The sequence below is a fragment of the Sorex araneus genome, chromosome 1 (assembly GCF_027595985.1).
Source record: "Sorex araneus isolate mSorAra2 chromosome 1, mSorAra2.pri, whole genome shotgun sequence".
Lineage (NCBI taxonomy): Eukaryota > Metazoa > Chordata > Mammalia > Eulipotyphla > Soricidae > Sorex > Sorex araneus.
The window spans coordinates 237,353,737-237,366,809 of NC_073302.1; the positions used below are offsets into that span (position 1 = coordinate 237,353,737).

The following is a 13,073-nucleotide window of genomic DNA, read 5'->3' on the forward strand; positions in this document are numbered from 1 at the left end:
ACACCTGCTGGCTGATGCCCCTCTGTGAACTGGTGATTGAAAAATCACGGATCTAAACCAAAACTTAAAATGTCCATGCTGTATTTTTTTTCTTTTTGGGTCACACCCGGCGATGCACAGGAGTTACTTCTGGCTCTGCACTCAGGAATTACTCCTGGCACTGCTCGGGGGACCTTATGGGATGCTGAGAATCGAACATGGGTTGGCTGTGTGCAAGGCAAACAAACGCCCTAGCCACTGTGCTATCACTCCAGCCCCCTATAATTTTTAAATCTTGTAGTTTTGAACGTAATGTCCTACCTTTTGATAGGTCATCTGAAAAGGAGTTTTTAATTTAAACTACATTTATCTCATAATTTCTGCTTGTTAAAATTTCAGCTTTGGTTTTCATATTGAATTTTTTTTGTCTAGGGGTCATACCCAGTAGGGTGATGGGGCCTGGGGCCACACAGACACAGGGTCTGATGGTTCTGGCACCCAGGTCACCAGGCCTAAAGTGGTAGGAATGAATTTAGGCCTTGTCCATGCCAGGTATGTACTCTGCCTCTTGAGTTATTTCCCAGGTCCCAGCTTTGATCTTCTTTCTTCCACCCCACTTAACTTTTAAGTAATTTATTATGTCCTTTCTGGTTTAAAAGGAAGTTGGCTCCCTGGATTCAAAGAAGGAAAAGAATCCTAAAATACCTATCAGTAAGTCACGTGTATATGCTTGGAAACTAAGAGCAGGTAGGAAAGTAAAGTTTTTTTTTTTTTTCTTTTTGGGTCACACCTGGCAATGCACAGGGCTTACTCCTGGCTCTGCACTCAGGAATTACCCCTGGCCATGCTCAGGGGACCGTATGGGATGCTGGGATTTGAACCCGGGTCGGCCGCGTGCAAGGCAAACGCCCTACCCGCTCTGCTATCTCTCCAGCCCCCCAGGAAAGTAAAGTTTTACATTAGGCATGGTTACAACATATTAAGTACGGTTCCAAAGCACAAAGTTACTGCCCCCCCCCCATCACTACCACTAACAGTGCCTACAACCCTTGGCACTGTCACCTGCTATCTGATCTGTTCTGTTATTCATTTATAGATTACTGAACTTGTAAATTACATGTGGTGCAATTGTTTATTCATTCTTCCGGACAAAGAGAATGGGAATTCTTGTATCAAAACTAAACAATACTATTAATCTAGCAAATACTCATTAAGCAGCTGCCATTTGCTGGCACTTTGCTAGGTTCTTGGGCTGAATAGTGAAAAAAACTTCTTTACACTGCTCAGCAAGGAGTGTCATTCACATTCACTAAGGCAGAAGCTAAAATAGGATGCAAATGCCTAGCAAGTCCCCAGAAAGGCAAACATTCCTTCTCACTTCATCTTCTAGGGTCTCCCTTACAAGTCTCCACAGAAAGAAGGGCTCATCCCTCAGTGTCCTGAATGCTGAGAAAGAGCTGAAAGCAAAATGGAGCATTCATTTAGATGTAACTGTTTCTTCAATTTAAAAAAAAAAACAAACAATGAACATATTTCTGTATATCATCTTATTTGACTGAATACTGTGTGTTTTCCAAGAACCTATTTAGGGAGCCAGAGGTTAAAAGGCAATAAAAGCCTGAATTGTAAAACACACATTAGGCTATTAGGTTAGACATGCTTCAGTGGTATGGATAGGTCTGTCAAGTTAAATCTAGGTCAATGACCTTAGCCAACAGAAATGCTTTCAAGGGCCAATTTATGCTAATGTTACTACACGATGTCAGTTTGGAAACACAAGGGGTGGGTGAGGTGGGGGGAGCAGCTGTGCTCCAGCAAAAATATTTCTATGATTTCCATCAACTCAGATAAGCTGTAGCACAAGGCCAAGGAGATATGGGCAATATTATAAGGTGGAAAGAGCTGTAAGCAGAGGGCAGGTGGAATTTTCAGAGAAGGAAGTGTCCTTTGCAGAGTGACTTCCTACTTACAATGTTCCCTCTCTTTTTGAGGGGGATGAGTTGGGGGGAAGATTGTTTGGGGCCACACCCAGGGATGTTCAGGGCTTAATACTGGCTCTGTGCTCAGAGATCACTCCTGGGGCTTGGTGGACCATATGGGGTGCTGGGGAATCTAACCCTGGCCGGCCACGTGCAAGGCAAATGCCCTACCTGTAGTACTATCACCTGGGCCCTAAAGTGTTCCCTCTTACTTCCTAATGTGTATTGTCAAGGTTCTAAGAGAGGAGTCATAAGCCTGTAAAGACATTATGATCACTAACCAACCACACAACATCTCACTTAATTCACTTAACCACCATGGCAACAACTCACTTAGCTGAATCCCAAGATTCTTATATTCCTGCACTCCTGTCACTATTCCCTTCAGCATTGTCTTCTGTCAGCATCCTCAAAGAGCCACATGTTTCGACAGGTACATCTTAAGCATTCAGTGCCTACGCTTGTCACCACCACATGTGCTCTAATTGTCTTCATATAATTCTCTCCGGCTCCAGGCCTTTATGTGAATCTATGTCATCTGATCAAAATTGATACGCGGTTGGAGAAGTGTTTCCTGCTATTTTGAGGCACTCACATGTCGATGTCTACTAAGCACCACATTCACAGCATGTTTTCCTCTGAAAAGCAACCTTTTCAAAAGTTGTAATTTTATATCTCCTCATCAGATTCCAAATCCAGAGGATTACCCTTAAACATATAATTACCTTACAGTTTTTAATAGTACAACTTGAGAAATGCGTTTAAGAGCTTATTTATGGTTTGGTTTTGTTGTTTTGGTTCCTGACTTGGGGGCCACACTCAGTGGTGCTCAGGGCTTACTCTTGGCTCTGTGCTCAGGGATCAGTCCTAGTCAGGATCAAGGGATTGGTGGTGCTGGGAGTCAGATTCAGTGGCCACATACAAGGTATGAGCCTTAACCACTGTACTATCTCTCCAGGCCCATAGATAGATAGACAGATAGATAGACAGACAGATAGATAGACAGACAGACAGATAGATATAGATAGATAGATAGATAGACAGATAGATAGATAGATAGATAGATAGATAGATAGATAGATAGATAGATAGATAGACAGATAAGATTGATAGATGAATTTTTTGGATCACACCCAGTGGTGCTCAAGACTACTCTTGGCTCTGTGCTCAGGGATCACTCCTGGGAGGGATTGGGAGACCATATAGGGTCCTGTGGACTGAACCTGGGTTGGTCACGTGCAAGGCAAGTGAGCAACCTATTATTCTATAGTTCTGCTTTCCCCACGCACCTTTATACTTTAAAGTGTTCTACTCTTCATCTGGGAAGTCTCAGCTTTAAAAGGACCTGGAGATCCTTTAAGTAGCAGTAACATGCTCTGATTTTTTTTTTAAACTTTAATGTCAAGATGAACACTGCACACCTGACTACAGTATGCTGCAAACACTCATTGGGAGCACATTGGACTGACCATCTGGCACCGTGAGTCAGAGTAAACTGATGTTTCCTGAATAAGTCCAAGTGTTGGTCCCTGAGTTAGGTGTTTCTGCACATTTGATTGAATACTCCTGATGTTCAAGGGTCTTAGTCATTAGTTGGCCAGGAAAAAAACCACAATGGATAAAATACATCTTCTGTTTTCAGTATCTTATGGTCTTGGGGCCCCTGATGACCCTAAAGAAACTGACCCCCTCAGAAGTCAATTCCAAGAGATCAGCATCTGTTCATGCATGAACTGACAAACCCAGAGTCCATGCAGTCAGGGCTGCCAGCCACCTACCCTTTCATGTCAGGGGCAGTCCCTACCCACCACAAACAGTCCCTGCCACCTGTAAGTCCCAGAGAGCTCTGACTCTCTTTAGACTGACCATTCCAAGCTTGCTGCCTAGCCTCCCTGACCATTCCACTGGAAGGAACCACAAGAAAGGCTCTTGCCCACGTCTTCTCCTTACTCCTCTGCTTCCTGGTTCCACTGCTTCCCTGTGTGGCCCTGTGTGACACACTGTATGTCTTGGTTTAGGGAACTGTGAGACAAAAGAGTTAGATATAAATTACAGTCATTTTTATGTCGCCGTGTTTTACCACATCTGACTAAATCAAATCCTGGACACCACTAAAATGTCCAGATAATCCAGGAATTGGCAACTGAGATTACTGTTTTTCTTTTATTTTACCCTCTGGTAAGAGAAAACAGAAGTTTAAAAATTTTTTGGTTATTTATCATTTGTCAACGGACCCATGTTAATAAGACTTCATAAAAGTTATATGAGAGTTCCTTAAATATAACCAAAGAGACTTAGTAATTCTCTATTTATAAAATATCCAGCCCTGATCTATCTTCCAGGGCCTTTAGAGCATCCATGACCAGGCCCACTGGTCTTATCCATGGGCTTCACCTGTTCATCAGGAGGCAGTAATGACTCTCCACAGAAATCATGTATTTACCCCTGAGAAGTTGACCAAATTGATCTTTAAAACCCATGAAGGATCAGAATTTGTAACACATGTGATTTAGAGGCACCATATGTGACAGGGATCATGGTATGTATTTGTGTGTCCAACAATTAGGCAGACACAGTGGTTTTCAACTCTGTGTCTATGAACTGGGGCTGGCATACAGATATAAGAAGGCTGACAATCCTTTGGGCTCACTGGCTATGTGAGCAATGCAGATTCATTTTGAGTGTTCAAGAATGCCTTAGAACTTCTGCTAACCCCTTGCTGCTGAGGGATGTTTATCTACCATTCCTTGAGCCTTTCTTCATCCAGAGCATTTGGTTATTGGTCTATAAGTACACTTTGCGAGACCAGAGAAAAACAGGAGGTAGAGGCACTGACAGATGAGTCTATATAGCCCATCAAGGAATGGAGAGATTATAGGGTCCCCCCAACCCCAGTCTTCCGGGAGTGATCCTTGAGCACAGAGTCAGAAATAAGCCTGAGCACAGCTGAGTGTGCTCCAAAACCAAAACCAAACAAAGAAAAAGTATATGGCCCAACAAGGTTTGACTTTTCTTTTACACCTTTTCTTTAGTCAAAATGTAAAGATAGCCATTGGGACGGGTATACGAACTCTACAACAGGCCTTTAAAACAGACAGATTTTTCTTGGAGACAGACATTCAAAGCCACTAACATCGAATTTCTGCTTGAGAAGAGTATATTTAAGGGGGAAAAAAAGTACTTACCTATTAATTCTGACACATGCTAATATATGCAAGGACAAGTACATGGAATTGAATTAAGTAAACAATTCAACCAATTATTGCTTTTGGGTCATAAAAAAGATCCAAGGTGTACATTGTTATAAATTCCTGCTTTGGTCAAGGTGAATAAAAGCTATACTAGAATTTCTTCTATCCTGAACTGTTCTGTAATGACAACATAGTGACTATGGTTCAGCAAATAAAATCAAAACCTCAAGCTTGGCCTATCTCCCCTTTCTGAATTTAACATTTATGCCATGTCAAACTTTGAAGAATATGCTTTCCAACAGGCAGGGTGAGAAGTATGCTCCACTCTACACCTGTTCACTCAGCAGGTTAGTGACAAAGCAGACAGACTGTATCTGATGGACTATCCTAAGTGGCTGGCATATATTAGAGAATATAGCATAAACATTTCTTGCTCTCCTAGAGCTTAGAGTCTCCCAAAATTCATGATTCCAAGAATAAATGGAGGAATATCTGCTAGAGGTAAGTAGGTTAGAGGTAAGTAGGTAAGTTTATGAAACTAAGAGAATATAGATTGATGTATTACATTACTTAGGCTCATTTTGCACTTTAACATATCTGAGATTAGAACATAATCTTTTAATATTTATGGTAAATGAAAATTGCTGACAATGTAGCCATGGTACTATTGCCATTTCCCTGCACATGGATAACAGCTAGTCATTCGCTTTCACTTCGCTAAGTCATAGGCATCGAGGACATGCAATCTGTTTAACTGTCATTTAAACAGTTTTCAAAAGTTTACACTGTCTTCTGGTGCTGAAGGGAGTTGCAGGGTATGGACACAGGCACAGAAAGAGAGCAGAGGGGCAAAGGCATCGTATTACACAGGATACACTTTTTTTTTTTACATTTCCATATCTACCCGCAAAGCAAAAACCAATGCATTATCAGGCTGAAAACAGAAAGATACAGAAGGTAAATCTTTGTGGTACCTTGTCACTGAGATATACTCAAACCAATCACTTAGAACATATTAAACAATGCCACCGGAGTTACCAACAAGAAAAGGTACTGAAACCTACAAACAAAATGAAGGGAACTTAAAAGCAGTGACAGACCTATGTGACTGATTATGTGTGTCATGGGAGAGAAGCAAAATATCCTAATATGGCTGGTGATACTTACTCTTATTTCTTATATAACATAAAAAACAATATCATGCCTAACAACTGATGGCATCTCGAATCTGATGGAATATGAAAATAAAGATGAACTGCTAGTGAATGTAGTTTTATAAATAGACGAGAAAGTAGAATGGATGGTTGTGATTTAAAGTTACTGTTTAAACTGAAGAGTTTCAAGTTAACAGGGTATTTTTATGAACCAAACAAAGTGTCAATAATTTGATAAATTTGGGGGATCACTCTAGTCACTTAAAAATGTCACTACTGCCAACAAAATTACCTCTGGTGCATTTTCCATTCTGGTGCAAGATTGTGACAATGAGAAAATTTCATATTCTCAACTCCTAATTAGCACTACTCTAGTTGGGGGCAGTTTGGAGACTTTAGACTAGAGATACTGGACTGTATTCTAAATTCAAACTCTACCACTGCCAGAGAGGATGGAGTGAAATAATTAGATAGGAGAATTCAACTGAAATGCCAAAATAAGTATATGGGATTTTTGAGATCCTTAGCATTAGAATAATGTGTGCTAAATGTCAACTACAGAGGTATATTTCCAAGTAGCATATGATTACAGCTTAAAATACATTTATTTATTTTTAGGCTTAGTACTACAAAGCATTTTGGAACTTGAGAGCATTTAAAAGCTATACCAATAGGATAAGAGACGTAATACAGGGGTTGAGGCAATAGAGTTACACATAGCTGACCACGGTTCAATCCCAGGCACCACATAAGACCCTCCAAACAGTGTCAGAAGTGAGTCTTAAGCATTGCCAGGTGTTGCCTAACCCCTCCTCCGCCCCCAAAGGCTATACCAAGGGAGAATAAATACACATACCTAAGAAAAAGAAATGATAACACAATGGGTATAGATAACAAACACAATATTTTGAGGTAAAACTTCAAAACCTAATGCATGAAAATTATGACACTGATTTTTGAAACCCTTTAGCCAAGTAACCCATGCCTATTGTAAAAGTAAATGACTCAAAGATATGTATATGGTCACATCCATTATCAAGACATTGTTGTTTTGGTTACTATGTGGTGAAGACATCTATATGGTGAGGAGTTAGTATGTGATGAAAACATCTTCGGTTGTGTTGACCACAGGCAATGCACATATTCCACAGCAGTGCGGAGGTCTGCTAATGCTCCCAGTTATGTTCATTCCTTTCTGATCAAAAATGAGGAATGCAGGGATTCCCTAGACTAATACATCCTTTCCCTAGGAACTTCGCTTCAGTCCTTCCTTTTAAACAGGACCATGTTGAGAATGAGCTGACAGTTGGTAAAGAAGGATGGGTGTGCCAGTGTGAGCACAGCAGGAGATGTCTTGCTGCCAACTGGTGGGGTGCAGTTATATGTGCAGGATGAAAATAGACTTGGATGGCAGGAAGAGAAGCGACTGCTCCTTGAGAGAAGCGACTGCTCCTTGAGTCCCCGGGAGGGAAAGTTACCGCTCTTCTGAAACCGACTTATCTAAAAGAGCGAGGAGTGTCTATGTCTCAAGACTGACATGATTTTTAGGGGGTAGGAGTTCGAGGCTGCTCTCTGGTGAAGGAAATACTGCTGGGCGCAGCACACAATGGCAGGTTCCCAGAGAGAGGAAATAGTTGATGAAAAGTTCTGATATAGAAGGTTGGGAAAGAGTGTGTAATTGCCATACTTAGATTTGCCTACATTATTATAAGCAGTTCGACCAACAGGGTCAATACTATTACCTTGGTTCATGGTAAAAAGGTACATACAGGGAGGGAAATCCAAATTCCACTCCCATCTATCTTACTTGACATAATTCTCCCATTATATCACTGGGAAAATTCACATAAACTCCGTAATCTTAAAATTAGGGATGATTGTGAGAAACAATACATGCAGAGTTGCTAGTAATTTATGTGGCACATAGAAAATATTTACATCTTCATGGTGTGATTGTTCTTACAAATGTGATGTTACCTGATGTGGAACCAGAACAAGATATTGTTCCTTCAGCTAAAGGAATGCTACGTCAAAAGCGCAAAAGATAGTACTACGACTAAAAGTATGTTTGTTGTCTTATAAGATGCTTAGTAAGATTTTTGTCTTATAGTATGCCTTGGAAATACATGGTGAAGAAAATGTGAGAATCCACATATGTGATCTGAAAGCTATCTGACCGATTAGAGCAAACAGAATTCAATATATATTTGTTGAGATCTCCTTTTTTTCCCAAAGCCACAATATATCTACATATTATTAACTATACTCTGAGCTACTTTTATGATAGGAATGCTCCTTTAAACTTGTATAAAATTTTAAGTCTAACTCAATTCCTCTGCAGTGGAGGAAGTTTGGCAAGGCATATGATTTCCCACCTTGTTCTGAAGGTGGTAAATCCACCTTGTTTTGAAGCAGAAACTATCTCTTACCCTGAAGTGGGTACAAGTGTTCTGTATTCTTTGTTCCCACCTCTAGGAGCTGCACCATCCATCCTCCTTTTCCTAATACCCGCCTCAAGACTTAAGAGTGCAGTAAGCCAAGTGGCAAAAAGGAAAATATTGTAATTATTAGCACCTTGACACACTGGTGTTTGGGGACTTTAATGAGAAAGTACGGTGGGCTTGGATATTTGACTCTCTTAAAGCTTCTTGGGCAGAGCCTGTTTCTCAGGGGACACTGGCGATTCCTTGCCCTATTTTTAAAGCAAAAGTCACAAGGAGGGGAGGGGAAGTGTCTAGACTGTCCTGTCTTGGGAAAGCCCCCACGCCCAGAGGGATGCCACCGAGGATGGTCGCAGGCCAGGGCCAGAATCCGGAATGCTGGCCAGAACAGAAAGTGGCACGGGCTTTCGGCTGCCCACCTCCAGGATCGCGCGCTGTAAAGGTGCGGGGGCTCGTGGACCGCCGAGTTCGGCTCCTCGAGTCTCCACACCAAACTTTCTCCGGGAACAAAACCTCGTTCCAAACACCAGGAGGCAAGAGGAGGATGGAGGATGGGGATGCCGCCAGCTGCTGCCCGGAGACAGCCCTCCTCCCTCCGCTTCCCTCGGCCCCCACCCGCTTCCTCCCGGGGACAGCAGCCCCGCCCCGCCCCACCCACCCCGCTCCCCGGCCCCCGGCTCGGGCAGCCGAGCCCCCCCCCCCGGGGCCACCCCCTCGGGCGCTACGGTACCCCGGGACTAGGGCGCGAGCGCGGCGGAGTACCTTCAGGCCAGGTCAGCGGCGCTCCGGCAGTCACGCAGCATCGTCCGGACGCCCCTCCGCCGGCCACCTCCGCTGCAGGAGGCTACTTGGCCGCTCCGGTAGCCGGAGCTGGGGAGAACCTGGCGCCGTGGCCGCCGCCGCCGCCCGCGCCGCTCGCGCTCTGTGCGCCGCTCGCGCTCCCCGCTCGCGGGCGCCGCGGCTCGGGGACCGCCACTGTCAAGAGGAGCCCCGCCCCCCGCGCGCCCCGCCCGCCGCCGAGCCCTCCCGGGCCGCGCCGCCGCCGCCATTGGCTGCGGGCGCCGCTGGCCCCGCCCCCCGCGGCCGCGCCCCTCCCTCCCGCGCGGGGGCGCGCGCCGCGGCCGGCTCCCTCCTGGGGCGCGGTGGGAGGGTGGGTCCCGGCGGGGCGAGGCTTCCTGTGCGGACCGTGCGCGCCGGGCTCCCGGGCTCCGCGGGCTCTCGGCCCGCGAAGGAGACGAGAGGACCGAGACAAGAGGGCGGGGGAAAGAGAAAAGTCTTCTTTAAGGCCCGGGGTCGGGAGGGCAGCGGTGTGCAGCAGTTCTCAGGTGAAAGCTGAATTCTATGAAGACGTTTCTTAAGAGAGTTCAGGGAAGCCGCCTGGGGTGGACGGTTGGAACGATCGCCCAAGGGGCTTGGCTTTTGCTCCTAGGTTATTTATTTATTTATTTATTGAACCTGAAGGTGCCCTCACACACCATCCAAACTTCATTTTAAGAAGAAACTAAATCCAATTCAACAGCTTGCCCAAGGTCACAGACCAAGGAGACTCGCTCGCTACTTCTAGACCAGCCCAAAGCTGTCTCTGATCTTATTTTGCTCTCATGCGTCGGAAAATGCACCAGAATGTTGGGTGCTGTGTGTGCCGTGCAAAAGGCATTATTTCATAAACCATTGAGACCGAAGCGGATAGTGGTTAGGGAAGGGGTGATTGAGTAGCCGTCTGCTAATTGGAGGTTTCTTGGGGCTGGGGGCGGGGGCGTCAGAGACGGGCCAGAGGGATAATGGAGGCACAAATCTGAATATGAGAAACGCTAAATTATACACTTTGAATTAACAGTGGTGTACAAATTGAGGGCTGAAGGGTAAAGGTGTTTGCCTTGCACTAGGGTTCTCTCCTTAGCACCTGATATGGTTCTCTGAGTACCATAAACAGTGATCCCTGAGTACAGAGCCAGCCTAACTAGGTATGTCTCCAAACCCCCCAAAAAGTGGCATGTAAATTGTATCTCAGTAGTTATTATAAAACATTTTGAGAATAATAGACTTTAGGGAAACCCGTATAAAATTCACTGTTCTAGGTTTTGTGTGTTTGTGAGAAGTTATGGGTTTATTTATATAATTCTTTTGTTCATTTGATAAACCCTCTTCCATCTTTACCAGGTACCCTGAGAAGGGTACAAAGGAATAATACATGGTCTCTATCTTTAAGGAGTTACCAGCATATTGAGGGACAGTAATAATAAATAAGGGAAGCTTTAGTCCAGGAAGGTAAGCAAAGTGCCAAGATTATGGTATTAAGTCAAAGGAATGGCCTTGGTGTACTTATGGAGTGGGTGTTGTTTTAGCAGTGAGTGTTGTTTCTGAATGTGAGAGGTTATGTCAGGAAACGAAGCTGGACAGTACTCAGAGGACAAAAGAGCTCAGTTCAAGAAGGGCTGTATACTCAGGAATGAATATTTGATTTTGTTTGTTTTTTTCTCTTTTTTTTTCATGTAGTGCATGATTTTTAGTAAATGGTCTTAATCTAACACAATTCCATTAGCTCAAACAGTAATATCACGAATTGATCTTTCTTTCTCTCTCTGTACAATACAAAAGGTTCTCCTGCTTTCTTGCCTCTGCATCTGGAGAAGCTATAGATGTTGTCAAGGCCTGTAGCTCCAGAGAGAGAGCACTATTTCCTGGCTTTGCCCCCATGGTTTTGACACTATCAGCCTTTCAAGTTGTGAGGTGCAAAGAACCCTTGAGCAAAATAAATGCTTTCTAAGCAGCAATAAGTGAAATCTGTTTTTTTTTTTTAGTTTTTATTTTTTTTTTAATATTTATTTTTTTTTTAATTTATTTATTTTTAAGTGAAATCTGTTTTTACACTTACAGTTGCTCTCCGTTTTTCTTTCTTTCCTAGCTGAGAAGTAGAAATATTTCACATTTTAAGGGAAAATAATCACTGGTTTTTTGATTTTTTTTTAAGGTTCTCAAGTTGTCTGTGCAGGAAAATCCTGGGTTCTGGGCTTTATGCAAAAGTGCACATGAATTAGTCTGTCTGTAATTGGAGACCAGAGACTACCTATTTGTTTTGTCAATATACAATTGTCAGCATACCAACAGCTTTCCTTTTCCTCCACCTTTTCTTTCATTCCTCCTGGGATTTTGAGTACATTTTGAAAGCAAGTACTGTGCTTTGCTAATTTCCTTCCTGCCCCTCCTGGCTTCCTCATAGCCCCTCCTTCCCCATGTCCACCAATCCTGGTGCTTTACCCCTAAGAGCCTGGAAAAGTAAGTTCTCCTTGAATTATGAAAGGTTTGATGTTGTTTTATCGTAAAAATTAAACCTTTTAATCAACACTGTTAATTTTCTATAGTTTTGATATACATTATAAAAATTCAGTATTAGTTCATACACAAAGAACCCTCTAGAACTTGCAGGGAGGGTAGAGTTGCAGGAACAATAAATAATTACATGAACATTTCCCAAATTTTCATAAACTGTGAATTGAACTCTAAGTCTGAATGCCCTCAATTAAAAATGGTTTCAATCAAGGAAAACACAATATAGCCTGAAAGGTTTTGAAAGCTTTACCAACTCTTTCCTCATTTTCTTTTCCTTTTTCAGCCCTTTCTTCCAAGCTCATTTTATATCCTTCATAGTATTGTGATAGACATTTAACACCTCGACACTGCAATTCTCTTTTCCATAAATTTCTGCATAAAAACCTAGGGCATTCCTTATGTTAAAAAAAAATTGGGAATCCAAAAGGATGGGGGGAGTGCTAATCTCCCTAGAGTCTAAGGCCTAGAGAAAGCAACCCAGAAAGCAACTATAGTTATTCTTGCAGAAACAGATGCAGTCCCTCCCAAAGGAATTATCAGGGTTGGAAGAAAGAAGATAATGAAAATAAACAAGGGACTCTTTAATGTTATCAAATAGATCTCTAAATAAGTTTTATTTACTAAAAAAATACAGATGAACGTGACTTTAATTTAAATATATTAGGGGAAAATATCAACCCAACAGACTGATTAAATTGAGTCAGTGTGTGGGAAACAGTCTCTAGGAAGAGAAAGTTGTTGGATGGACTCAGCTGGCCCTCAGCTCCCATTGCCCCACAGCCATAATTTTGCAGTATTCTCAAGCAGGCTCCTTCCCTCCTTTTCAGGTTTCCTGCAGTTATAGGGACCATGAGGGATTGCCTTTTAGCATATTTATAATGCATTTTTCTATGAATTAGAAATCAGTCAAAATAGGACAAGAGGAAGAACCAAAATATTTCCTTTGCTGAACTGCCTGTCAGATCCTGGTGTCTTCAATAAGCTAAACCTAGGATTTTA

The 13,073-nt window shown here is 42.9% G+C and overlaps 1 protein-coding gene across 1 annotated transcript in view; it reads right to left on the minus strand.

The window, feature by feature from the left end:
* FRY (FRY microtubule binding protein) overlaps positions 1–9,696 on the minus strand; it is a 474,614-nt gene extending 464,918 nt beyond the window's left edge. The window contains exon 1 of the mRNA XM_055132608.1: positions 9,507–9,696. The gene's annotated coding sequence lies outside the window, so the exon portion shown is untranslated. The remainder of the gene's footprint in view (positions 1–9,506) is intronic.
* Positions 9,697–13,073: the final 3,377 nt, after the last annotated feature.